This window comes from Pseudopodoces humilis, chromosome 19, assembly GCF_049639895.1.
Source record: "Pseudopodoces humilis isolate 2021_Gansu_Grassland_sample_001 chromosome 19, ASM4963989v1, whole genome shotgun sequence".
Classification (NCBI taxonomy): Eukaryota; Metazoa; Chordata; class Aves; order Passeriformes; family Paridae; genus Pseudopodoces; species Pseudopodoces humilis.
The window spans coordinates 2,862,697-2,888,635 of NC_142218.1; the positions used below are offsets into that span (position 1 = coordinate 2,862,697).

Consider the following 25,939-nt stretch of genomic DNA (forward strand, 5'->3'; position numbering starts at 1 on the left):
GTGCCCCTGGCACTGGAAGAGCAGCTGGGCTGTGCATGTGCTCCATCGGTGCTCCCGCAGTTCTCAGCTGGAGAACTGTCTGTAAATAATATCTTCAATAAACTCCCCCTGGTTTTTTTGTTTTTTTGTTTTTTTTTTAAGGACATTATTTTACGGATAAAGAACAAGCCTGATAATTCAGTGAACATGTTTGCAGATAATCTATGCCATTAATTTCCAGCCTGTTTTCTGAATGCATTATTTAGCGATTTTGCAGAACCCATTTGTAGAGGAAGGGAATTGATGCTCATCCAGGCATAACACCATCACCAAAAGCTGGGGCCAGCATTCCCTGGAATGGGCACTGGGAGGTAATTAAACAGCAGCAGACCCTGACCCCCCTCTTTTATAGCCCATGGAGGGTATAAAACTTAATAAAATTGTCACACCCCCTAGATGTGTATTGGAAAGACAGGGACAACCAGCAGTGGAGGGGAAGAGAAGCAAAAGGGGCAGATGATAAAACTGTCATGGGTGAAGGTGAGGGGGCCAAGATGGTTCTGGGAGCTGAGAAGGGTCTGCACCAGCCCTGGAGCCCATCCAGAACAATTTTCTTAATCTGGATTTCTATCTCCACACTCGAGGTGGATGGAGGAGCAGACAAACTGTCTCATGGAGTATTTTCATTGCATTATTTGAGTGTAATGGTGAGGCAAAGCCATCCCAAGCAAGAGGAAAATACATTTCAGTATCAGACCTGTTTATCCATCAGATTTTCTTCAATTTCTGTCTTTCACCTTTTAATCCCAAAGACACTGGTGAAACATGGAGTCAGAGGCCAGGGTTAAAAACCTCCTACAATAAATCTCTCTATAAATGGAACTTGCTGCTTCCCAAGGCTGGGGTGAGACACCACAAGTGGTGTGGGGCTAAAGGTGGTCCCTGGCCATGTGTCTGAGGTGCCTTTTTGTTCATGAATGGGAATTTAGGATCCTGCCAAGCTGTGCACTCCATGGGACCATCACCTGCCCAGCAAAGCCATCCCACAGGTCAAGGACAGGATTTGAGACACAAATGCATTCCTCAGAGATCTGGTGTCATGTAGATAACTCTAGGCATTAAAAAACAAAAGGGAAAGCAGGAAAACACTAGAGACAGAAAGTTTTTCCCATCTTCAGCTTGGCAGAGATTCCTTGGGGAATTTGCTTTTCCTGGTGGAGTACCACATCCTTGATGCTATTAGATGTTTAACAGCCTGTGTTACAGCTCAGGCTCCTTTTTACAGGACTTTGAATGGCTGGGATGCACAAAAGTTGTACTCCAGGTGGGTTTGGGGCCAAGAATTTAATTTAATTTTTGTGGAAGCAGCATGGGCAGGGCCAGAGTGTGATCCAAGGCAGGATCACACTGAGCCTTCCCCTTCCTGCTCCCCAGGGAGAGCACCTTGGGACACCCCTGGGCACCACTTGGTGATAACCATGGAGCTGTGCCCAGCCTGGCAGGGCAGCAAGAAGCTTCACTTTGGCTGGAGAAGATGGTGGATTGTGTAAATCCAGGTGTTTTGCTTCTCAGGGGGATAAAAACTAACATTGGCAAGAGCACCTCCGGCTCCCATGGGACACATCTCACCCACGGCTGCGCAAACACTCCCCCATCCCAATGCTGGCCCCCTCATCTCCCCCAGCATTTACTGCCCCTTCCCTGTGCTTGTGCAGCTGATTGAAGCCTTTCTGCACTCCCAGCTTCCCTTTGCTTTATGTCTCTCCTGGCTCTTTTCACACATTTTAGATATTGCATTCACATAAAGCAATAGACTCACAGGTAATGAGAGACCTCCACGTTTTATTGCATGGAGCATTAAAAAAAAAGAAGAAGGAGAAGAAGGCAAAAAGAAGCAATTTTAGAACACAACAGGAAACTGGGAAGACTAGATAGAAAACTCATCCCAGTGGGATTAAACTCTGTGAATGAATTTTAATAGGTTTCTTTGGTTTTTTTTTTTATTGCAAAGTCCAACAGCCCACTTTTCAAGCACCATAAGAAACGCTGCAGCATTAGAAAGATTTGGGTCCCCAGTGCTGATCCCGCCTCTGCACACAAACCACAGCTCCTCTGCACATCTGCAATCAGCTGCCCCCTTTTTGCCCCCACTCGGTTTCCCTCTGCAGCCAGATATTGCTGGGATTATTGTGTTAGTTTGTAATAAGTGTTTCATAAGAGTCTCTTATTACCAGGAATACAAGCACGAAGGGAAGGAGGATGGCTCTGTGGATAAATATGTGTTGGGAAACTGTAGGATTTTCAAAGCCCAGCTCTGCTGGAGCAATTTGAGACAAAACTGAACCTGCAGCAGACCAGTTCTCCACCAGCACAGTGATGCTCCTGCCCTGAAGAGGGGAACCACTGAGGACTGCAGGATGTGCCATGACCTTGCTGCACCACACAAACTGTTACCAGGAGGCACAGTCTGTTATCTTCCTGCCTTTAATTATAGCAAAAGCTGGACACTCTTAAAATAGGTGTGAAATGACTCTGTATGTACAAAATTAATTGCAGGGAAGGGAAACAAGTGCCAGATGCTGTAACTTCTGTTCTGACTCCTGACAATGGCAAACCCATCTCATTTCTGAGCCAGCCAATACAACTGCAGCTGCTTTTCCAAGTTACAGACAGGCCAAAATCTACATAAATGCAGAATTGAAGCCATACAGATATAGGAAGTGCTCACTTAGGTTCCAGCAGCAGCATTAACCTGAGCTGCAGCTCTGCCTGTGCTGTGCAATGCAGTTTATTAGATTAAATGTAGTGTATTAAGGGAGACCAGGGGAAGAATATTCAGTCCAGCAGCATCTCTGTCCTCTTGGGCTTCCTCATGATGGATAACAAACACCTCAGAGATTCATTTATTTCCTTCTAACACCCAGACAGACACTCGGTTCCTGGAGGTGAGATATGCTGTATTAAATGAGGTTTGGGTCTGCCCAGGACTGGGTTGCCACAATAACAAGTGTTCCTGCTGCCAGTCCTCATTTAATCCTGGTAACAGCAGGGATTCAGGCCATCACAAACACTTCCTTCCCTCCCAAAACATATAACCCCAAGTGGTAAACCAAGAGTAAAGCATAACCCCATTCAAGGCTTGATTTTTTCCCCTGGGATTACACGCTGGCACTGGGGAGCTTGATCAATTGAGCCTTGAGGTTTAATCAATACGTGCCAACAACAACATTACTGCATTCCAGCCATGCTCTCCATTCATCACCTTAAGTAACTCCAGTCACCCAGAAGACAGAGGCACTAAAGCAGCAATTAAGTCTTTGGGGAAGTCTGAACGCAGCCGGTGGCTCCTGGGACAGCCCTGGGTGTTCCACGCCCCCAAAGGAGCTTCCACCTCCAGCTCAGGCACATCCCCCTCGCTGCCAGGCTGTTGAGTAGATGGATATGGCAGGACTCAAATGCAACAGAAGACATTTCAATTAAAAAAGTGATCGTTATTTTGTCTTGCACGTTGTGTCACCAAAACATTTTGGATGGCGCGCCACGCATTTGCATTCCCATCTGATCAGACACCGAGGACACGTGCCAGGCTCGTGTTTACATTCCAGATAAAGTCACATATCCCAGCAATCTCATTAACCTGCTGCCCTGGAATTAAACAAAACCACCTGGAAAGGCAGCGCTTTCCTCCCCGACGTGCACCGCAAGACACCTTCGGATCTTCCCAGACAGGCTTTGAGCACGGGCGGCTGCACGGAGGTGTGAGGATTTATGTTCCTTGGAATACTTCCCAGCTTTTTTTCTGGCCAGGGAGTTTCAGCACAAGTGTTGAGGTTCTGCAAGAGCTACAACTGTGTCTGTACATATGGACAGGCTTTGGGGACAACCAGCAAGGTGAAGGGATGGCTTAGGGGGAGCAGCTGGAAGGGAAAGCACAAAAAATATTCACACTTTCTAAGGGCTGAGCACCAACTGATGAGGAGCTCAGGCCCCTCTGCTGTTGAGGACATTGCTGTCCCCTTGTTACCCGAGCTCAAAGCCACGTTGTCACTGCAGCCCTCACAGGCACGGGGCTGGTGCCCTCCTCGCCCTGGATATGGACAAATAGCAGGGACTCTGCAGCCCTGTCCCTATGGGCAAAAGGGCCAATCTCACCCAGAAAAAGCCCTTTATAAACTTGCCAAATAGAGAAAAAACCATCCCTGTTTGGCTCTGAAGAATGCAGCAATCTCAGCTCCAAGTCTGGGGTTTGCACTTATTATCTACACACATCCTCCTTTCTGAAACAAAACCCAAAAGCTGCTTATAGGAGATGACTGCCAAAACTTTTATCACTGTCACAGACTTGTTTGCCAGGAACAGACAATATTGCCCAAGTAGCCAGGAGTGGATCAAAGAGGATATGCAGCAGCACATAGATCTGGGAGAAGCTCCAGCAGGATTCTGGGATCCAGCTTGGAGGAAGGAATTTGATCTCATCGGTCTCAGCTTCCCCAGAAATAGAAAAAAGGAATTGCTCCATTCCCGAGATGGGCAGGTACAAATGCTGTGTCATGATGGATGAGATTTGCAAAAATTAAGCCATTCCATACTTGCAATTCTCTCTTCTTGAGATGCAGCAGATGAAGAAGAGCCAAATATATTATCTGGGAAGAAAGGGTTACTTTTCAATCGAAAATTAATGCACTGAATTCTGAATTAACATGTGGGATAATTAAAACCATCTTTCCAATGAATTTATTATAGGATATACAAAGCTAATTATAAATTCTCTGTTGCTTAATCCCTTGCAGTTTGCTAATGCAGCGTTGAAATCTCTTTGGCCACACTTGTTTAAATTATTCATTAGACACAGCAACAGTTGTGAACTGTAATTTAAATTGGCATCTCATGAATATTCAATCAATACAATAAACACTGGAATGTTTTACTGCACACTGCTCGATAGTTTGTGCTGGAGCTTGTGTTGACACATTTTCATTAACTCTTTATAAAGGTGTTACCTATTTATGTCACTGATTACAATGAGAATAAAAAGTCCCACTCATAAATATTTGTGTCGTTTTCTGAAGACACACAATGTAATTAGGCAAAGCTTCAAAAGTCATAATTAATATTGGGCGGGTCTCCTTTCCCTCCTGGTTGCCTTGAACACGTGGACTGGCAGGATTTCAAAGCCTGGCACGTGTGGCCACGTCACAGCTTTGGCTCCGCAGCTTTCCCCACTGCCCAGAGCAATTTGGGTGACACCTGTGGGGTGGCTGGCACCCCAGCAGCTGTGCTGTGCCCTGTTCCCACTGCACAGGAGGTGGAAACACAGAGATAACTGGAGATACTGTGAATATTTGCTCCCTGGTCTCCAGCCTTTGGCCCGACAAAATTAGGAAATAAAATGCAGCCACCATAAAATCCCTACGTGTGGCAGCCTGATGGCTCTGCAGCACCTTATAGGCTTTTAATGGGGAATTTTTATCAGCAGCCCTAAAAAGTCATTCTCAAGAGGCTGTACGATTCCATGTGGGTTTCTATTTTAAGCCTGAACGTTTTCATTTCAAAGCGAGATCCCGCTCTGACCAGAGACTGTGAAAACGACATCGTGGCTCTCGGTGGCTGCGGCTTCTCAGCAGCACAAGGTTAGTTTAGAAATGAAAATATTCCCCCCCTGCCAACAGGGGGAATATTCCCTCCCTGCAAACAGGGTTGGTGACATGAGACAGAAGGTTTCGGAGGTCTGGGCTCTCCCAGGGCTGCTGAGTGTTCCTGGCAGTGGGGTGAGCTCCAGGAAAACCCCCGGACCCAAATGTTCCCTTCTCTGTGCTGACTTCCACCCTCTCAGATGGGAGCTGCCAGGTGGGAAATAAAACCTTATTTCCTGAAAAAACCAGGAATGCTTTCTGGAGAGAACACCAGCCAGGACTTTCTCTCGGACAGAACAAACCCTGCTGCCTTGCTCAGGGGATAATATCGCTGTCCCTGTGCCCTGTGGGGTAATCTCATTAGCAGGTGGATGAAGGGAAGACCAAAGGCCAAGCAGTTTATCCCAGCAGGAGATCTGGCTGATGGCTGCTGTGCCCAGGAGCTGCTCTGTGGCTCCCGTGTCCCGAGGTGAGCACAGGGAGAGGCGGCCGAGGGTCCCCAGCAGCTCCCAGTCCGTCCAGACACCCCTGCCAGGCCCCTCCTGGATACCAGGAGTGATTTGCCTCTGCCAGGAGGGTTGGCAAAGCTAATGAATATTCACAGAGTGTTTAAACGCTAATTACCGATGGCTCAGCTGAGTGAACAACTTCAAAAAGGCAGAAGTTTAATGAAACAACGTTTCTGCAAGGTTTTTTCTGCACCTACACATTTTTGTGGCTTGGGATCATTTGAAGGATTTTAGACCCAGTTTCAAGGAAAATGAGGACCACACGTATTTCTCCTCCAGCACCGTATTTGGGTGTTCCTAACTCTGAAATGCATTCATGGTAGCTCCTGCAGACACCTACAGGTATTTACACACAGCTTTGCTTCCACCAGTGGAGACTGGATTGTTACTGACCACCCATGGCTCCACTGGCCCTACTCACCCTGCCAAACTTAATGCTCCACCACTGATCCTACTAAAAGATTTCGGCATTAAGGTAATTTTGAGTCTGCTCCTTTTTCCATGTTGTGCCTCTGCCATAGGACTCAACGTTCTGTGCAGCATTTGCTTGCTGGAATCTGAATGTGACTCCTCGTGGGGAAGATTATTCCCTCCTCTCTTCCCCTGTGTGCACGGCAGGAACGACTGTCTCCTCTGTGATCTTTGCATTCCTTTTTTTCCACCCCCTTGTAGGACAAAAGGCTGTTTTGGCATCTCTTAATTACGGCTTTGTGGCTGGCAGATCATCTGTTCACCTCAACCTTTATTTCCAGTGACAGAAAGCATCCGACTGTTCCGCTCCTCTGTTGTGATCCCTCTTGTTCCAGATCACCCGCCTGTGAGTCAGCTCAGGGCTCTGCACCCGCTCTACTTCCCCATAAATTAGTAAGTGATATCTTGGCTTCAGTTGCAAGAGTCTTTCAAGACTAATCTGTGCATTTTTGTTGGTGTTTCTTCCAGCTGTTTCTCGTGTACCACAGCTGGCATCTCGTTTCAGCCTCGCAGTGGAACACAGACAATCCTGACACTTGGTACAGCTAATGCCTTTCTTTTCTTTGATCCACGAATAATTTTCTCTGCCACAGCAGCAGCTCTCCCAGAATACCAAAAGCCACGCACTCTGCTGTAACCATATCAATCCAGCTCTGACGTGAGTCGGAGAGCTGCAGCGCTCCCGGTGATGTCAATGCATGATTCAGACATGTTTTCCTTTATGCTCCCAGATCCAGGGCTCGTTCTGCTTCTCTGGGAAAGGGGGAGCTGGCTGAGCTCCTACAGACTCTGCCATCATTCACCCAGCCTTGGAATCTGCACTCAGATACACTGGGAAAAGCCACTTTGCTCAGCTTGAAACCCAGAGGATTGGGAGTGGGTAGGTCCTTGTATCCAGCACCCTAAATGGGGTGGGTCATTACCGTGTTCCCTTTGGATGTCCTCCTCTCGTGGCCCAAGTGAGACTGATGGCTTTAAGAGCTACCTCTACCCCAGAAGCAGAATCAGCAGAGGCAGGACAGACAGTCCATTGAAAGTAAAATCTGGCAGGTTTTAAATGTAGGAGAAAGTGGGAAAGAAACTCCTGATCCACGGAAACGCTTTGTTCTTGAAATTTTAGTGAACACAAGTGTCAATGTTGCCCTTTAAAATTCTCCCTCAGATGGATGGGATTGATGCACAACTCCAGGCACACCTGGAACACATACACTCTGCTATGGATGAGGCTCTTGGATGCCTCAACCCTTCAGAAACATGAGGTGAAGATAGGAAACCTTCCCTGCTGCTTTGCCTTTGCAGTCGATGCTGCAGGGGATGATGCACCAAGGAATGTCCCCTCGTGTGACACCAGCAGGAATGCTGCCAAGAGTTTTCAAATATGTTGATGGCAAAAAGCAGTGTAGAAATAACATCAGTGGACTCCAGGATGGTGATGATGATATCCCCTCACAAGCAGGGACATGGACAAGGCAGAGGTGTTTAATGCATTCTTTGCCTCTGTCTTCAGCACAGATGATGGAGCAAGGTGGGTCTCAGAGGATCAGGACTGTGAGATTGATCACCTCTCGCTTGATCTGGAATAGTGCAGGATCAGCTGCTCCAGCTTGATCTGTACAAACCCATGGGACCTGCTGAAATTCGTGGGAGAATCCTCAAATTGTTGCTGATGTCATCAAAAAGCCTCAATGATTTTTTAGCAGTCCTGGGAATCCAGTGAGGTGCCAGCTGACTGGAAGCTGGCAAATGTTGTCTCGATTTTCCATGATTCTATGAAGTTCCTTTCTTGTGTAACAAGTGAAGAGGTTGCAAATCACAGCTATCCTCTGTCCCTTCAGCCCCTTCCCTCCTGCACCTCAGCCCTTGCTCATCATTTCACTCCCAACTCCACCTGTTCCTTGCCATGTTCATGTCTACTCACGTCTCTTCCGTGTGTTGCAATGGCAGAATGTGAATTTTTTACTAACCTTCACTTCCAACATGAAACTCTTCCTGGAAAAATTACATTCTGTGTGCAAACACAGACACAGCAAAATGTGGGTTAATGTGTCTGAGCTGGGGGTCTGGTCCTCCTCGAATCCCTGCAGAGACATTTGCTTCATCCCAGGGAAGGTATTTCAGACACTTCAGTGAATCACACTCCAGGAGAGTTTCTTACAGTGAAAGAAACCTGGGGGACTCATCCAGGCTCACCCTGGGTATCACTCTACAAAGTCAGCTTATTAATGTGGTGTTTTACACCTTTGGAATGTTTCTAACAAAGTACCCAGGCTCAGTACTTAGTAGTTTTATGGTCTACAATAAACACTGACAGTGCTCTGCACTTGGGAATCTTATTCTTGACTTTGACTGAAAACCCTGTTTTTTCAGTGAGATTTTTTTTTTCTAAGGACTCTGTAAGCTGCTAACTCTTAGACACTTTTCATAACTCAAAAAGGGCCCTGTCTGGACTCAGTGCCTCCAGCCCAATTGCCATCAGGACAGGGGATTTCTCCTTCTTTCCTCTATGTTCCTTGTTTTGGCACTGGAGAAGTCACCTAAATGTACAATGACCAGGTGGCCCCAGTTTCCCCATGGTGAAGAAACAGCCTCAAGCACTAGGGGAGGTACAGGCTGCACAGCAAGAAGAATTTCTTCACTGAAAGGGAGGCCAAGCATCAGAACAAGCTGTCCAGGGAAATGTTGGAATCATAATCCCTGAAGTGTTCCAAAACCATACAGATGAGGTGCTTTGGGCCATGGGTTAGTGGTGGGCATGGCAGTGTCAGGTTAATGACTGGACTTGATGACCTTAGAGGGTTTTTCTAACCTGAAGGATTCTATGATTATATATGAAATACTTGCATTCCTATTCAATGATAAACACAGAGAAGGAGTCAATAGGAAAAGGTTTCTTAGAGGAAAGAGTAAATCCAACTTTCCCTGAGATAAAGCTGTGTCCTGTAACTCTGGTCCCCAGCTTTGACAAGACTGACACGTCTGTGTGAGGGAGAATCAAGCTCCTAAGGTCTGGTTGCAATATGTATTGATTTTAATGATCCATGATTTTAAATTACTGTAGATGATGGACTACAAAGAAACCATCTTACTACAGCCATAATTGCAGTTATTCCTCTAATTTGTCCCTGGTGAACCTTCAATGTGAGCTATAACTGAGGGCCAGTTGTTATTATTCATGGTGTACATGGCACCCGAGTGTGCCAAGTGATCGATTGGGTGCTAAAAATGTTAATGGTTGTTTCCTCACACCTATTTATAGTGATCATGTGGCAGCAACAACACAAGCACTTCAGGAATATAAATACAATGGAACATGATTTAAAATCACTGCAAGAGCCCCACTCCCAAATTGCAGTAACCTCCAGCCAGATCCACTTCCACCCATACAATCCTCCAAGCACAGCTGGATAACCGAGTTCAGCATCACCCAGGGAACACAACAGCAAAAAATCTGGTTGTAATAACTAAAACCTTTGACCACTCACGGGCAACAGTAAAAATCAACATGAAATTCATGGGCACCAGCACTTCCAGAGCAGGGCAGAACTTCTCGGTGAATGGCTCGAATAAATCAACATGGCTGAATTGCTGCTGACTGCACTAAAGTCATTGTACTGTATATGACTTTTCTACTTCAGTGAGAAAGCAAAGCAAAAGGGAATGAAGCAAACTGTCACTCAGGAGAATTCCAGCTCCGATCAAGCATGGATCAGGAAATACAAATTGTCAAAGGGGCCTCAATTTAGTCCTGGATTTTTGAGGCGTAAGATGCAAAGCATGAAATCAAAAGGCAGGATTGGCACAGAGAGAAGTTCTCCTGTGCAGACCTGAAATCAGTGCACAACACCCACGTGTACAGACAGGCACACACAAACAGTCTTTGCACGTGCAAGGAGCTTGGGAATGCAGCTCTATGTGATCCTAGTGGATCCAGGCTCTTTTCCATCAAATTCCTTGGAAATCCACATCAGGGAGGCTCTATCAGGTCTCATCTCATCAATGTCTGTGACTGTGAGAAGCCAGAGAAAAACCACGTTTAAAAGAAGTCCCACTCTCTGGACATGCTGGCAGAATTCCACACGGGAGCCCTTCCACAAGGAGCTTGATGTTACAGACCTTGACTGTAAAACGAGGAGCCACGGGACGAGCAGGGAAATGTTCACCTCATGCTGCTCAGCCACACACACATCCCGGGAATCAGCAGCTCTTCCACTTGGCATCAATACAGCCTCCTCACCAGGGCAGAACACTCCGTGCTGAACTTGGGCTTCCAGCCCTCCAGGAGCTGCGTTTCTGCCTGGTAAACCAGCATGGCCATGGCAGAACTACATATGCTCCATTATAAAAAAGGACCTTCTAAATCAGCCGTACCCCAGGTGGGACAAGGTTGTCTAATCTGCCTCGTGATGTCCTTGGAACAGGTTGTAGGGATTCCTGGCACAACCAGAACTCCACCAATTCGGTATTTGCTTTGGTGGAAGGATTTAATCCCCTTTTTTTACTGTCTTGGTCTCTGCTGTTTGAGTTTAATTCTTAGAACAACTCTCAGATTCTCTGTAGATGCTGCTGCAGAGCATCTCCTGGCCTTCATGAGGGGGCTGAAATTCTGGTGGAAGAGGCAGATGAAGAAGAAGAAGAAATGAACCCCCTGAGGAGGACAAAGAGGAGCAAGAAGTGCTGGGTCCTCTCAGTGAGCTGATGGGATGGAGGCAATAGGAGGACTCATAATCACAGATCTTTCTATCCTTCAGCCTGCAGTGTGCAGGCCGTAAAATTAACCTCCACTTGCAGCTGCCTGGCTTCTAAGACACCCCAGGAGAGCCCTGGAGTAACCTCTTGGGCCATGAAGAAAGTTCTGTCACCAGCAAATATTTGGTCAATGTCCACTGAAGCTCTAATCTCCACAATGTGCTTTATTCCTGAACCTTTCATCTCCCACATCCCACAAAGGGGCCTAATTGTACCCTCAGCTCTGTTAGAGGAAAAACAACCCCAAATGTATTTTCTTGTGGGGCAGTTGTGGGGCTGTGAGGCTGTGGTAGCCACAAATCCTATCACAGACTATCCTGAGCTGGAAGGGAGCCACAAGGATCACTCAAGTCCAACTCCTGGCACTGCACAGGACAACCCCAAGAATCCCACCCTGTGCCACCATGAGATATGAGCTTAAAAAGGAGCAGATTTTCCAAAAGAGAGAATCAGCCAACACCACCAACCAAGGTGACCTCAGCTGGCTGTGGAGGCTGAGCAGTGACCTGGCCCTGTCTCACCATGCTGGGTGAGGGGGAAGGAACCTTCCACCTCACTGAGGTGCCAAGATGTGGAATCCAAGCAAAAGCTCAACTTCAGTTACTGATCCCAGCTTTGGGTTGTGCAGGGGACAGCTGGGCAGGGACTGTGTCCCATCTATCCCATTTTCTTCTCTCACCAGAACTGGATGTTCTTGGTTCAGCTCAACAGGAACATGAACGTTGACAGAACTCATTTTGCAAGGGAAGTGATTTTCCTGCAGGTAAACGCGCCTCCTCCTCCCCCAGATTAACGCCAACCAGATGGCAAACTGTCTGTAGACTGCTGCTAAAAAACACAGGCTGAAATCATCTGAGAGTCTCTAGGACAGACACAGAGAACGGATTCAGAACTGGAAACGTGCCATGAAAAAGCCCAACCGGTGTGAAACTTGTAGCTGTGTGTGGGATTGTCTCCAGCACCGGGCAGAAACCTCCTGTGCTGCACCAGGTGGGCTGGCAGAGGCAGATGGATGTTTTGCACCAAGAGGACAAAACCTGTGCTAACAACTGGAGCTGGGCTCTTCCAGAGGCCAGTCCTGCACGTGCAAAGTGCACCCTCAAAGTGGTGGTTTGGGAAGGCTGGTCTGTCCCAGGGGGTTGGCAGCAATAGGAATTGTAAAAAAGGCACTGGGACAGACCTTCTCTCTGTGTTAGAGAAGGTGATGTTGATGAGATGTATTAAATTGAGTAATAAGGAGTTACTAATATTATGAGGTTTAATTTGGGAATGTGCCCAAATCTCCACCCCTACCCTGCCAAGGAAAAGAGGATCCAGGGTTTGGATGCATAGGGAAATGACACGTTGCTTGCATTTCTGTGTAACAGTGGAGTCACAGCTGATTCAATCACTATTTTTGACAATATTCTGTGGCAAAACCAGTATATGTAAAGTGCTCAAAGCAGAGATGGTCCCATTCCACCACACCTTCCCTGGAATGAGACACAATAGAGGTGAGGTGGGACCCAGTGCTGCCAGCTTCAGGCTAATTCCAGCCAAAAATCACCTCTGGATTTTCTACATCTAACAGCCACTCCACCTCTCCACCAACATACATTTGAACATCTACTACAGTGACTACTCATGTTTTTGGTAGATCCAAAATCATTTAAAAAATACCTTTTTGGTATTTTTATTTTCACCCTCACTCTCAGCAAGTTGCAGAGTTTATTCTCACCTGTGTGGACAGTATTCCCTTTTATTGCTCAGAAACTCCAAATCTCAATGCCCATGAAGTTTCCTGATGTAGCTGCTCTCACTTGTGTATTCCATACACTTTTATGCTTTCAATTATTTATTTGTGTAATATATATATTATAATATATAATAAATATTCTATCTTAATAATTATGTTATATAATAATATAAACATCATATATAATAAATATATATTATTTTCCTCCCTCTCAAACTGAGCATCTGCCATTGCAGAGTATCTTTTTATACCTGTAATAATTCCTGTTTCCATTCTTTGAGCCTCTTTTTTTTCTCCCTCTTGGCTGAGATGGGATGACCAACACAGCACAGAGTGTACAACTCTCCAAACCATCCCCTCCATGAGTTTCTCCAGTCCTCTATCCCTGCACAAGGTTTTTTGAGGTGCTTTCTGGCAGTCAGTCTAGAGCACTGCAAGCTTTATGAATAGTGAATATTTTTCTCCTCAGCATGCATTAATTTCACATTTATCAATGCTGAACAAACTGCCTTCGCAATCTTGCAGTCCATTTCCCTCCTATGCTTACAACTCTATGAATTTCCTTTCTCCTGTCCCAAATATGTCCAATTTCTTTGTGTCACCCTCCAGTTTTATCCCTCACTGCTTACATTCAGCATCATTAATACAAAAGCATAAACAACAGAGCATCCAGGGTAATGATAAAACCTTGAGAGACCCCCACAAATCATGAGGTGCGTGAGTCTTTAATCACTGCTTTTTCTAGTGCTTGCAAATAACATCAAGAATGGAAGAGATTGGCAAAAACCACTTCTCCTCTACAGAAAATGTCCTGGTTCAGGGCAGCAATTCCCTGACACTTTGCTAGTCCTCTTTTTTTGTGGCAACACCTCGAGTTGCCCTGATTTCATCCACCTGTGCCTCAGGAGGAGCACAAGGAGAAGGAATGTTCCTCCCAGTTTGCCACCTCCACTTCCATCAGCTCCACTTGTCTCGCTGCCCATTTCCACAGGGACCAGACAGGTTTCCATGGGGGGAACCATGTCCAACACAGCCCTGGTGGGACAGGACTGCCCATGTTGGCCACTGCCTACTCACCTTTGGACTCTTTAACTCCAAATCGATACCCAGGCTTCGGACAAAAAAGACATCCAGCCCCGGGAAAAGGGAGCATCTCCCTCCACCAGCACCCTGGTATCCCACAGCTGCAGGCTCCAGGACACCTGGATCCCTGCTGAGGAATGCCCACCTCAGCAGAGGTAAGTGGGAAACACAGCACTGGCAATTCCTGCGGATGGTGAAGGATTGCAGCAATCCCCGGCTCCCTCCTCGCGCCGCCCTCAGCAGAGACCAAACAATTTCCACGGTGTAAACAGAAGGTTCCTAATGGGATTCTGCAGAGCTGGGAGACAAATGGAACAGCCAGGCAGAGCATTAAGGAATGCTTTCCAGCCAGCAGAGCCCGAGTGGAACACTCGGACATATAACATTACCAACTGGCTCGCTGCCATGCATCAGAGGCAGAAACATTTTTCTCTTTCTGTGACAAGCTGCATCTGTAGCAATCATTATAATTTCTCTTGACATTGCATCCCACACCTCTTCTCAGAGACAGGACTCAAGTAGCACTCTTCATTTAAATGGTAACTTTGATTTCTCGGGGCTATGGGGATGTGAAGTGGTTCAGACTGTACCACTCGGAAGCAGGGGCTTTTCCCAGGGTGTGCTTCCCACATTCAGAGCTTTCAGTCTTCTGGGGTGGGGTGCAAATTTGGCAGCTGGAGATTCCCAGATTCACACCTGAAGGCAGGTAGAGATTGGGAGTTTTTGCTGAAGAAAGGGAAATCTGCCTGAGGATTGCTGTTTGTGTTCTCCCTTGCTCTGCACCATCACTCACACTCACAGCAAACCCCACCGAGGCCACCGCCAGGGGAAAAGTCCTCTGAAAGGGCTGGGATTACCATTTCTATTTACCAGCTGAGGAAATCTTACCTACCAATTAGGGACCATTCCTCCTGTCACTCAGCAGAGTGGCTGATGTGGCTCTTTGATCTCCTCATTGCATAACAAAGCCTGTTACAGCCCATTATTTTTATTGTAAGCACTTTCTGTTATTCGCCTCTAAAAACGGCGCCCATTGAAATAATACAAAGGGACTCACTCAACGTGCACACACCTACAGCAGTGAGCAGTCATCATAACTTCTACAGCTGAAACAAAAGCCGTGGAAATTTCCATCCTTTTGTGCTCTCCTGCCCCGGGCAGGATGGGAATGGGACCAACACCAGGCACTGCAAGGCCATTTGGTGCTGAAACTTCTGGAAAAGCAATGGAAAACAAAGCACGTGAGATTGGGAATGAACCTCAAAGTTCCACAGGCTCTCCTTGTCCGGGGCAGTGAGTGATTGCTGGAGCAGGCTAATGCACCCTGTAACGTGCAAAGGGGAGGCCAGTGACAGCTGTGAGATAAATATGATTGATCTAAGGGATAAGGGCAATTAAAGACGGGCTGCAACATTGATCAAAATGCACAAGATGGATGGCAAAGAGTTGCCAGACACTTTACTTTGGTTTTTCTTGTATCAGGGGTGATGCTGGTTAAAAAAGTGGCAAAAAATTGTTCTATTTACAGCTGCCTGATGCACTTCAAAGACTTTATGTCACATTGTGATGTGGGGTGTGAACACACATGGGAATGTGAACACTTGATGGTGTGGCAGAGGTTATGATGCAAATTAAAACCCTTTGCCTGTCTTTTGGAGGCTCGTTGCATTGGCACAGGCCCACAGCCACCACATCTCGTTATTCCCATGGAAATGAGGAAAGAGGGGAGAAGCATGAGGCAGAAGGGACAGCAAACAAGGTGGGCAGATCGTGCAAGCTCCAGGAGGATGCAGGGAGCTCCATCTCCTTGGCAAAACCACCTTCCTCACATGAGGCCCCTGCTGTCAGTCCAGAGGTGGCAATGAAAGCCCAGCTTTGTTGGCACAGTCAGGGAGCAGGAATGGGAGGCAGGACAAGGTGCAGGCACACGTGCCTTGGGGATTATTTCTGCCTCTGTTTTCCTGTGTGTGACCCAAACAAAAACAAGTCCTCAGATGACCTGTGCCACGGGTCACATGTGCAAAAATAAGGCACAAAGGCAGCATTTTGGGGAGGGTGAAGCAGCTTCTGGTTAATGAGCTGAGAGAGGGCTGAGTACATTCAGCAAGAGGCAAAGGAATCACAGAATGGTTTGGGTTGGAAAGGACCTTAAAGTTCGTCTAGTTCCGCTCTCCTGACATGGGCAGGGACACTTCCCAGTAACCAGGTTGCTCCAAGCCCTGTCCAACACTTCAAGGAAGCAGAAAGATCCTGCCTGCAGCTCTCACATGAACCTTCTGCAGTTCTGGCACGCTGCTGCTGCTGAAATCCATGTCCTGGTAAGCACATGGGAAACTCCTGGAAACACATCATTGTTCACTTTACCTACTGTTCCCAAAGGGATTGGGATCCCTGAGGTTCAAACACACCTAAAACTGTTGCATCAAAGACAAACAATCTTAAAGCAGAGATGATCTGGCATCATTTATCTCATGCTGCAACTAAAGGCAAGACATTTCACAATGCCCCAGATTATTCAGCATGAAAAAGGTTAATCCCAACACTTTCCAACTGTTATATATCTATTCAATTCTTTTATCTTTCCTCATGCCTACTTTTGACATGATTTCCCGTGGTTTTATGAATTATTATGGGGAGGAAGAAGATGGCAGAGATGGTCCCACAGAACATCAGAGCTCAAGTGGCTGGGGAAAAGCCCATCCAGGCACCAACCCTGCTCCTGGGGCTGAGTTGACAAATCCTCCACCAGGAAATGGGGAATTGCCCATGATGGGACACTCCTTCCCCAAAGCCACGTCCCAGACTCCAGAGAATCTCTTCCAAATCTCTAGTTCATTTTGCAAAGCATGTTGCATCTTCTCATTTGCAGGACTTTTTTATGGGGGCAAAATGGATTTTTGACTTCACCCAGAAAAAATTGCTGAAGTAGGATTTTTTGCTAAGAAGGAGAAAAAACTTTCACCCCAAAGGTGGACACGGCTTAAACCTAAAGGGTTAAAACTGAGCTAAGAACAGGCATCCACCTGCATGTCTGTGCACTAGAGACAAACACATCTGAGATCAGAATCAGGTCTTAAAAAAGATCCATCCCATTCCTTGAACATATTTACTGGAGTTATTTGATATTGTTCTGAAAACCTCCTTCATGCTGCATTCATCTCATCTGCTCCCGTAATTCAGAGATTTTATTTTCCACTATATTTTTAATTTATATCATGTTTTATTTATACCACTGTCTTTTATGAAACCCCAAATTTCAAAACTGACACAGGCATTACGCACATAAAGTAGACTTCTTATTATCAACATGGCAGAGGAGACAAAAAAAAAAAAAAAGACAGGAATAAATCTCAGGTTTTATGCCAGCGAGACGTTCTGCAAAGTAAGTGACATTTGTCAGCAATACAAATCGTACATTAAAAGATAATTTCCAGAACATGATACCAGCTCTGGAGCGCGGCACCATTACACAAAGTAATATCTCAGCCGGCTTCGCGGTGCGCTTGGCACCACGATTGCGTCAGGTCTTGTGAGGAGACTTTGGAGTGCTTCTGTTTGGTGTGCACGCGAGAGGCAGCTCTCTGGAGCACTGTCAGCACGGTGTAATTGATATTTTAATTACACACAGCCAGCCTCCTCCTCCTCCCTCCCGGCCTTATGCAAACCGCGCTCCTTTCAGCTCCACGCGAGTTTGCTTAGGCGCAGGCTTAAGTGCAGTCGGGGCTACCTGGGAGTGCTGTAAAAGCAAAGCAAATTGTGTCACTTGGTGCCAGCTGAGGCACAGAAGGAGCAAGAGGGACTGTGGAGGTCTGCCTGTGCCCTCCCCAGGACTGCATGGCTGGAAAGGAGACTTTCCCTGCTGGGACTGTGCTGAGGCTACTGGCTTATCAGAGACAGAGTGACCAACTCAAGGAGAGGGAAGAAAAGTTTAGGAGGATGAATTTTCATGGAATAGTTAAAAGGGGGAATGCAAGCAGTGAAGAAGAGATGCTGGTTCACTGAGAGCAGCAGGTACACCTTGGGATGGGACCTGCTGGCTTCGGGCCAAGAGATGAGTATGGGGAGATAAGGACCCTAAAACAGCCTAAACCCTAAAGAGGTTGCACCTCTAAAACCCTAAAACCCTGCAGCCTAAAACCAAAAGAGGCACAGGCAGCAGAGACAACTCAGCAGCCAGGCTTACACACACACACACACACACACATACTGTGTGTTCATACACACTGTGGTTCACTGTGCAGGGCCCTTCCTGCAGGTACGATGTGGTGCTGTGGGTAAGAGCACACCTGAGTGCTCCCCTGGCTCTGGGACACAGACTCCTGGAATGGTTTGGGCTGGAAGGGATCTCCTGCTGAGGAGGAGTTCTCTGGCAGGGAGGTGCCTATGAGGGGTTTTCAGGAAAAAAGGCAGATTCCCATGTGAGTCCTTGGCAAGGGACCATGCAGAGGCTGCCTCAGCCATGGAAAGGAGGGACTGATGCTCCACAGAGAGCTTCTGCTGGTGTCCAGGATGACTGCGGAATTCAGGGAGGACCTCCCCCTGAATTCACAGAATTGCTGAATAGTTTGGGTTGGAATGGACCTTTAAAAGCCACCTAGTCCCACCCTCTGCCATGGCAGGGACACCTTCCAGTATCTCAGGGTGCTCCAAGACCTGTCTAGCCTGGTCTTGGACACTTCCAGGGATCCAGGGGCAGCCACAGCTGCTCTGGGCACCCTGTGCCAGGGCCTGCCCACCCTCACAATAAAAAACTTCTTCCTTCTATCTAATTTTAAAAAAACTTTAAAACAAGTTTAAACTTTTCCCACTTGTCCTATTGCTACAGGCCCTGACAAAAAGTCTGACCCTGTATTTTTTTATAGGCCCCTTTAGGGCCTGGAAGGAGCTCTGAGGTCTCTTGGATCCTTCTCCAGTGAACACCCCCAGCCCTCCCAGCCTGGCTCAGAGCAGAGGGTCTCCAGCCCTTGGAGCATCTCTGGTGCCTCCTCTGGGCTCTCTCCAGCAGCTCCAGGTCCTGGGCCCCAGGGCTGGGGCAGCTCTGCAGGTGGGATCTCACCTGAGGGGGGAAGAGGGGCAGAATCCCACACTGGGGCTCAGCCCAGGGCTTGGGGGCATCTCTGGGCACAGACACATGTCCAGCACCCAGCACCCCCATCCCTCTCCCAGGGCTGTTTTTGATCTGTTCATCCCCAGCCTTGGCATTCCCAGGGGGATCCACAGACAGCAGCTCTGCCCTTGCACCCCCAGCACCAGCTCCTGCTCTCCCTGAGCACACACAGCCCAGCCACGACGCCTAAAACTTCATAAAACACCTCTCCACACAAGCCCCTTCCTCTGAGAAAGCAAGTTTTGAACATACACAAGAACAATTTACTCTTTGATTGGGGATCTTGTCTCCCAGGTTCCAACCAGGAGCGAAATTTTATGACCAAGCCCTCCAGCTCGGGGGGAGGCGCGGAGGGAAGGGGCTTCCAAATGAAAATGCCAACAGATACTTAAAGCCAGAAGCTTGTGTGGGTGTTGCTAAATTAAGCTCGCAAGTAGGTGGGGCAAATGCCTTAAACGAGTTTGTGAAGGTAAAATAATGTTCATTAAAAATAGAAAAACAACTGAAAAAATATCCTTTGTATTCAACTTCACACTCGTACATCATAATGTTCCAGTAAAAGCCCATTTTCCCTTGAGATAATAAAAGAATTGAATTTTTCCTTATCGGTCATCTATTTTTCTAGCTAAAGCTATTACTCCCTCTCTGTGGTTGCCAGGCAACAAGAAATATTAATAGCAGCTTTTATTAGCTTAGCTTTAGCAGTGGAGTACCAGAATGAGAAAATGGAAAACATAAATGTGTTACATAAATCTTTCAACCTTTCAGGGTTTGTGTTAGTCTCTGTTTTCATAATGATTTATTGAAGTGATGGTTCATTTATGAGAAAAAGGAGTGTGAAATAAGAAAACGGAACATTACCCTGAAGGACTGTTTGAAAATAAATAATTATAGGAGGTGAAGAAAAGCTGTTTAAAACCATTTTTCTGAGTTTTATAAAATTTAAAAAGACATATTTCTTTCATTTATTGCCTCTGAGAAAAACACTAGCAGGGAATTGCAAACAGGGCCCTGCTTAATACAAAGAACCCTTCATGTAGGGTTGTGTTATTACTCTTTTCCACCTCATGTTTGGGAGTTTAGTTTCTAAATACTGAACCATTAATAAGCAGAAAGCCGAATTAGTCAAAACCTTAAAGCTCACAACACAAAATTGGCAGTGAAAACTTATCCAGGACTGAAACAAGGACAGCTCAGGGAAGTTTTTGCTGCTGGTGACCCAAGCAATGCTCTTGTTGGTTTGTTTATTTATAAAGGCTCTTCTGAAGAGCATGACCTTTCTTTGAAGGGCAATGCTGCCTGTGCACTGCACTGGGATATGGATAACATATTTAACAGGCAGTGATTTAGAATTATTGAAATATTGAAGCATTGGAAGTATTTGCCCACAGCATGTAAACTGCTCTGCCTGCTGGGATCGTGGATTTCCAGTGGCCTGGAGGAAAGACTGGCACAGCTTACTTGGCTTTTGTGGCAATATTCAATTGAGTTTTTTACAGTGAGGGTGGTAAAAACTGCCACAGGGTGCCCAGAGCAGCTGTGGCTGCCCCTGGATCCCTGGAAGTGTCCCAGGCCAGGCTGGAGCAATCTGGGTTCTGGCCTTGCAATCCTCCAGCAGGACAACCTCACTCGAGGCCTGGAGAGCACCAAGCTTGTCCTTGGAGCCCTGCAGCATCCCAGGAATGCACATCCCAGCTCTGGAAAAGGGCTGCTTTTCCTCTTCCTTTCTCATGTGGAACACAGGGCTGCTGCTGCTTTGTTTTAGTGCTCTCCTCTCTGTTCCACACCAAAGCCCCGTTGTGTTGGGAAGCAGCTATTCAAAGTCATCTGAAAACTTGTGGAATTTCAGGGTTGCACTCACCTTTCTTCTACAATTCACCCCCATTTACCATTTTACTCTCTCACCTCTACCTAAACAGGTTGCACAGCTCACTGGAAATGTGACATTTTACACCATGGATGTTCTTTTTGCCTCGGAAGATTTTAAATATTTTTCAAATAATTCCGTTCCGCTCAACAAACAGAAACAAAACCTTTCAGGCTTTGGCTGAAGCCTTTCTGCCCTTGCAGCAGCTTGATGTGAGCATAAAAAAGTCACCCCAGCGGGCTGAAGGAAATGTTAGTGCCTTTAGAGGAGTCACAAAGATCTCTCACCACGAGAAGCAATGGAAGATGCAGACTCAGGGAGAGGTGTCAGTCTCTCCAACCAACTCTTTACACCTGCAAGCTCCTGTTGGCTCACAAGAGCAGCCACATGCCCAAAAGGATGTTTCCCTCATGCAGACACGCATGGCTGTGCCCACACTGCCCCCAGCCATGGCAGGGCAGGAGGAAGCAGGGTGGCTGCTTTTTTGGAGTGTGTAGATGCATCCTGTGAGCAGGCTTGGGGGAGCAGAGCTTTGGGGTGCTGGAGCAGTGCTGGAGGGCTCTGGGCAGTGCTGTCCCCCCAGTCAGGGGCTCCTGGCTCCCCCCACCCCAGCACTGTCCCACCTGCTAAGCAGAGGCACCCCCAGCCCTCTTGGCTGCTATCTGATATTTATGGGAATACGTTTGTGCTGCATTGGAGATTCCAGGGCTCTGACCTTGATTGCCCTTTGTTTCTGTCAGAAATGTTCTGCCAAATCCACTCTGAAATCTCTTTTATTCCCAGCACCTCCTTAACCCAGCAGGCACCCACCTCCCCACTGATCCACATCTCTGCCCCCTCCCCTGCTTTCCCCACATCCCCAGATCCCAGCCCCAGTGTGATCCCAGCCCAGCAGGACTCCCTGTGGATCCCTGGAAGGCTCAGCTGCTGCTGGGATGTTCACAGTCAGCAAAGTTATTCTCTTCCCAAGGAAAACATGTTTTTTTTTCCTCTTTGATTACTTTTCCCTAATTGCTCCCATTTCTCAGTGACAGTCACATCTCTCCTATTTTCTTTCCCTCCTGCCATCCCCTACTCTTTCCTTTCTCTTCCCTTTCTTTATTCCCATAGGAAAAGAGAGATCACTAGAAAAGAAAAATCCACTGCAGGAAGAATTTTCTGTTTGTTTCCTGTCATCAACACAAAAAATAATAAATCCCCCCAAACGAGCCAGCCCTGCCTCCTCCCCATCCCACACACCCCATCCTGTGCCATGTCCTTGCCTACTCTTGTCCACCCATCCCTGCTTCCCTGCTCTGCAGCTCCCTGCACCCCATTCAGGGATTGAAAACTCCCTGAACTTCTAAAAACTCATGGGTGGGGGAAAAAACGGGGAAAATAAGTGACAGAAACAGCAGTGAAGAGCCATGAATGGAAAAGTGGGAGAGTGGTGGTGTGGAGGGTGCTCTGGGTGAGGAGACAGAAGTGATGCTGGGTTTGGGGTTTCCCCATCAGGGCACAGCTGCTTTGCTCAAACGAGGGTCTCCACTGACAGCCCATGGCTGAGCTGGAGCACACAGCAAACCCACCTTCACTCCCCAGCTCCTGTCCTGCCATGGGAATTCCTGTGCTGACTAAACTCCCTCTGAGCTGATCAGCTGCACAATGGGAGCAGTAGGGCATCCCTTGGGAGGCACTGGGAGCTTTCATGCAGTCTGAGCGTAATGTCAGGACATCCCAGAACAAGAGACACACAGGGCAGCTGGATTTTCTTTATTCACTTCTGAGCACTCAGGGAAAAATACCATTCCTATGGCTCTTGGTGAGTCCTGGCTCATGTCTTATCAGCAGTTAGAGATTTGTTCTTTTTTTTTTTCTTTTTGACTGAAAAAAATCCTAAGGCTCAAGTTACATTTTTAGAGCAAAAGTCTGACCAATGTCTAAACATTTTACCACGAATTGCTTGTTGTTTCTCATTGTGTTCAAACATGGCAACCAAGGCAGGAAATAGCTGTGTATGCAAAAACCTGTGTGAGCTACAGCAAAGAGCAGCAGGGAGGAGAGAGGCTCCTTTTTGCATGAGCAATGCTGCTCCTGGAACAAACCCAAAATCTCTGCACGCTGAGCCACCTCCTCCGAGCTCTGTGCAGGCAAGGCTCGCTCCCACACTGGCCCCCCATCACTACCTGGGTGAAATAATCCCTCTCTTTCTGCAAGTGTTGGCAAACAAGCCCCAGAATGGGTTGGGTTGGAAGGGACCTTAAAGATCATCTTTCCAATCCCCTGCCATGGCAGGGACACCTTCCACTGTCCCAGGCTGCTCCAAGCCTTGTCCAACCTGGCCTTGGACACTGCCAGGGATCCAGGGGCAGCCACAGCTGCTCTGGGCACCCTGTGCCAGGGCCTGCCCACCCTCACAGGGATGAATTTCTTCCTGAAATCCCATCTAACCCTGCCCTCTGTGAGTGGGAAGCCATTCCCTCTGTCCTGTCCCTCCATCCCTGGTCCCCAGTCCCTCCCCAGCTCTCCTGGAGCCCCTTCAGGCACTGGAAGGTGCTATTAGGTATTAACCAGAGGATTGAAAATGTGCTTTCTCTCCAGGATCCTTCTGAGCCCTGGGGTGCATGTGCTGCTCCTGTCAGCACTCGCAGGAGCTGTAGCTGTGCTCTGGGACCAGCTGCTGCAGGACAGGGAGCCCTGATTCCCCACCCAAAGGGACACAGGGTGTTACTCTTCAGTGGAGAAAAGGCTGTGATGGCAGGGTAAGGCAGGATTTAGTTCTGACCTAAAGCTGCAGCACAGCCCTTCCTGATCCCTTTGCTGCTTGGACCTCTGGAGGTGTTAGCTCCGAGAATTTCCAAAACTCAACAGTTTCAGTTCACTCTCAGCTGGGAAATTCAGGGTCCACTGGACTTTTTTTTATTTTCGTGGTAAGGGGCAAACAAATCTTAATCTCTCTATTCTGTGTTTACAGCCCACTAAGTCCCCTTCTTATCTTCTCTGGCTCGGCCCTGATTTATTGTCACCGTGCTGCATTTATAAAACAGTACCATAAAGTAAGAAATAGAACATTTCCCAAGGACTACTCCAAAATAAATTATTTCAGACACAGAGAAGCTGCTTAATAAATCCCCCTCTTTTTTTTTTTTCTTTAGGTATTTTAGAATGTGATTTATAAGTGCAATATCACCTCTCAAAAATGAGACAATCAACACGGGATAAAATTATCGTGTTATGAAAATAGGGGTCAGGCAAAGAGGCTGTGCTTTAAATTAAACCAGGGGGAAATATTTCATCTGAAATTGACTCTTTCTGTCTCAGAAATGAATGTTTTAATCACCCAAGAACCTAAAAGGTAACAGAGAGCCCTAAGTAATATTTAATTCCATAGAAATATGCCTCTGTTCAATATTGATGGGCAGAACATGATATTTCTCTTAAACACACTAACAATGAAACTTGGAGACTCATCAGGACTTCAGAAAGCCTTGGGATTTTCCTAGACTAAGAGATAATATCCCATTTAAATATTTAAATATCACTACCTTTCAGACCCTTATCTACTGAAGCAATCAACACCAAGCGTTCCCCAGATGGGCAGGACCAGGCTCCCAGCCATGCTCTTAAAGTAAAATTAACTCTGTTTGATATCAATGTCACTCAAAATCAATGATCTTAGGGAGAAACAATGTCAGAAAGCAACCACGGGGCTAAAGCTGCTAAGGAGGAAAATGATATTAAACAGCAGCAGTATTAATTCAATATCACTGTCAAAATCAAGTCACAACCTCTCCTCGGTGCTACTGATGCAGAAGGATCATAAGCTCTAATTAGCCCTGGAGTTTCTTCCCAGAGCTTCACTTTACTTCATTATCCCTGCCTTGTTTATCCCTGCACGAGTCATTTGAAACTTTGCAAGGTATCCCCTTGCCACGGCGTGAGCCAGGAGGCGACTGGAGGTAGTGAGGGCAAGGAGGGATCCTGTTCCCCCTGGAACCCACAGGAGAGCTTTCCCTTCAGGGAGCATCCGTGCTCCTCCTGCTGGTGCCACCCTGGCAGTGGGACAGGGGTGACAGGGAGGAAGAGGAAGGACACAGGGTGTTGGGGCTTTGGCTGGTCACCTTGCCATAGGGGATGGGGCACCTGCACTTTGCTTGGTTCAGGGTAGTGATGCTGTTTGGGTTTTGCCTTTTTTCTATGTTCTCTGTATTCTTCACACGTTTATCTGTAGCTCTGTAGCCTATCCTATCAATGGCCAGTTTTCCCAGTAATTTTCCACAGGCTGAAAACCAAAACAAATTCCAGAGCTCCAAGCCCCGGAGGGAACAAGGCTCCAAAGCTATCTTGGGTCTTCCAGGCTACTGAGATTGAGAAGAACTCTTCAAGATACATTTCATGGGCAAAGTACAACTAGAGCCAAGAGGGGGCTCCAGAGAAGGGGCTTGACCTGGAGGGGAATTGCATCACCACTTGTGCTCCTAATTAGTGCTCTTTATTAATTATGCTAATTTCCTCTGCCCCCTCGTGGGAATGGGCTTTTGTGGAAATGTTTCCATAACTGCCCCTGAAGGCCTTCAAATAAAGATCCACTCTTGTATTCCTTCCTTACTAAAATGATCTCGAGCTCCATTTCCAGGTAGTGAAAAAGCCACAGGAGGATGTTCCATCCAGGGGGGAAAAGCCCTTTGCCCTGATCCTGAGTGGCTCATGAGGCTCAGGAGGACACCACACCAAGCACGGAACTGGCACCACGAGCACGGTGACCGCGCTCTCTGCCACCACACCCCAGCTCATCCCAACCCTCACAGCAAACAGCTCATCCTCTGCTCA

At 47.2% G+C, this 25,939-nt stretch overlaps 1 protein-coding gene across 2 annotated transcripts in view; it reads right to left on the minus strand.

Moving 5' to 3' along the window:
• Positions 1-25,939, minus strand: part of TOX2 (TOX high mobility group box family member 2) — a 148,269-nt gene that overhangs the window by 35,364 nt on the left and 86,966 nt on the right. The gene's annotated exons all lie outside the window — the stretch shown is intronic.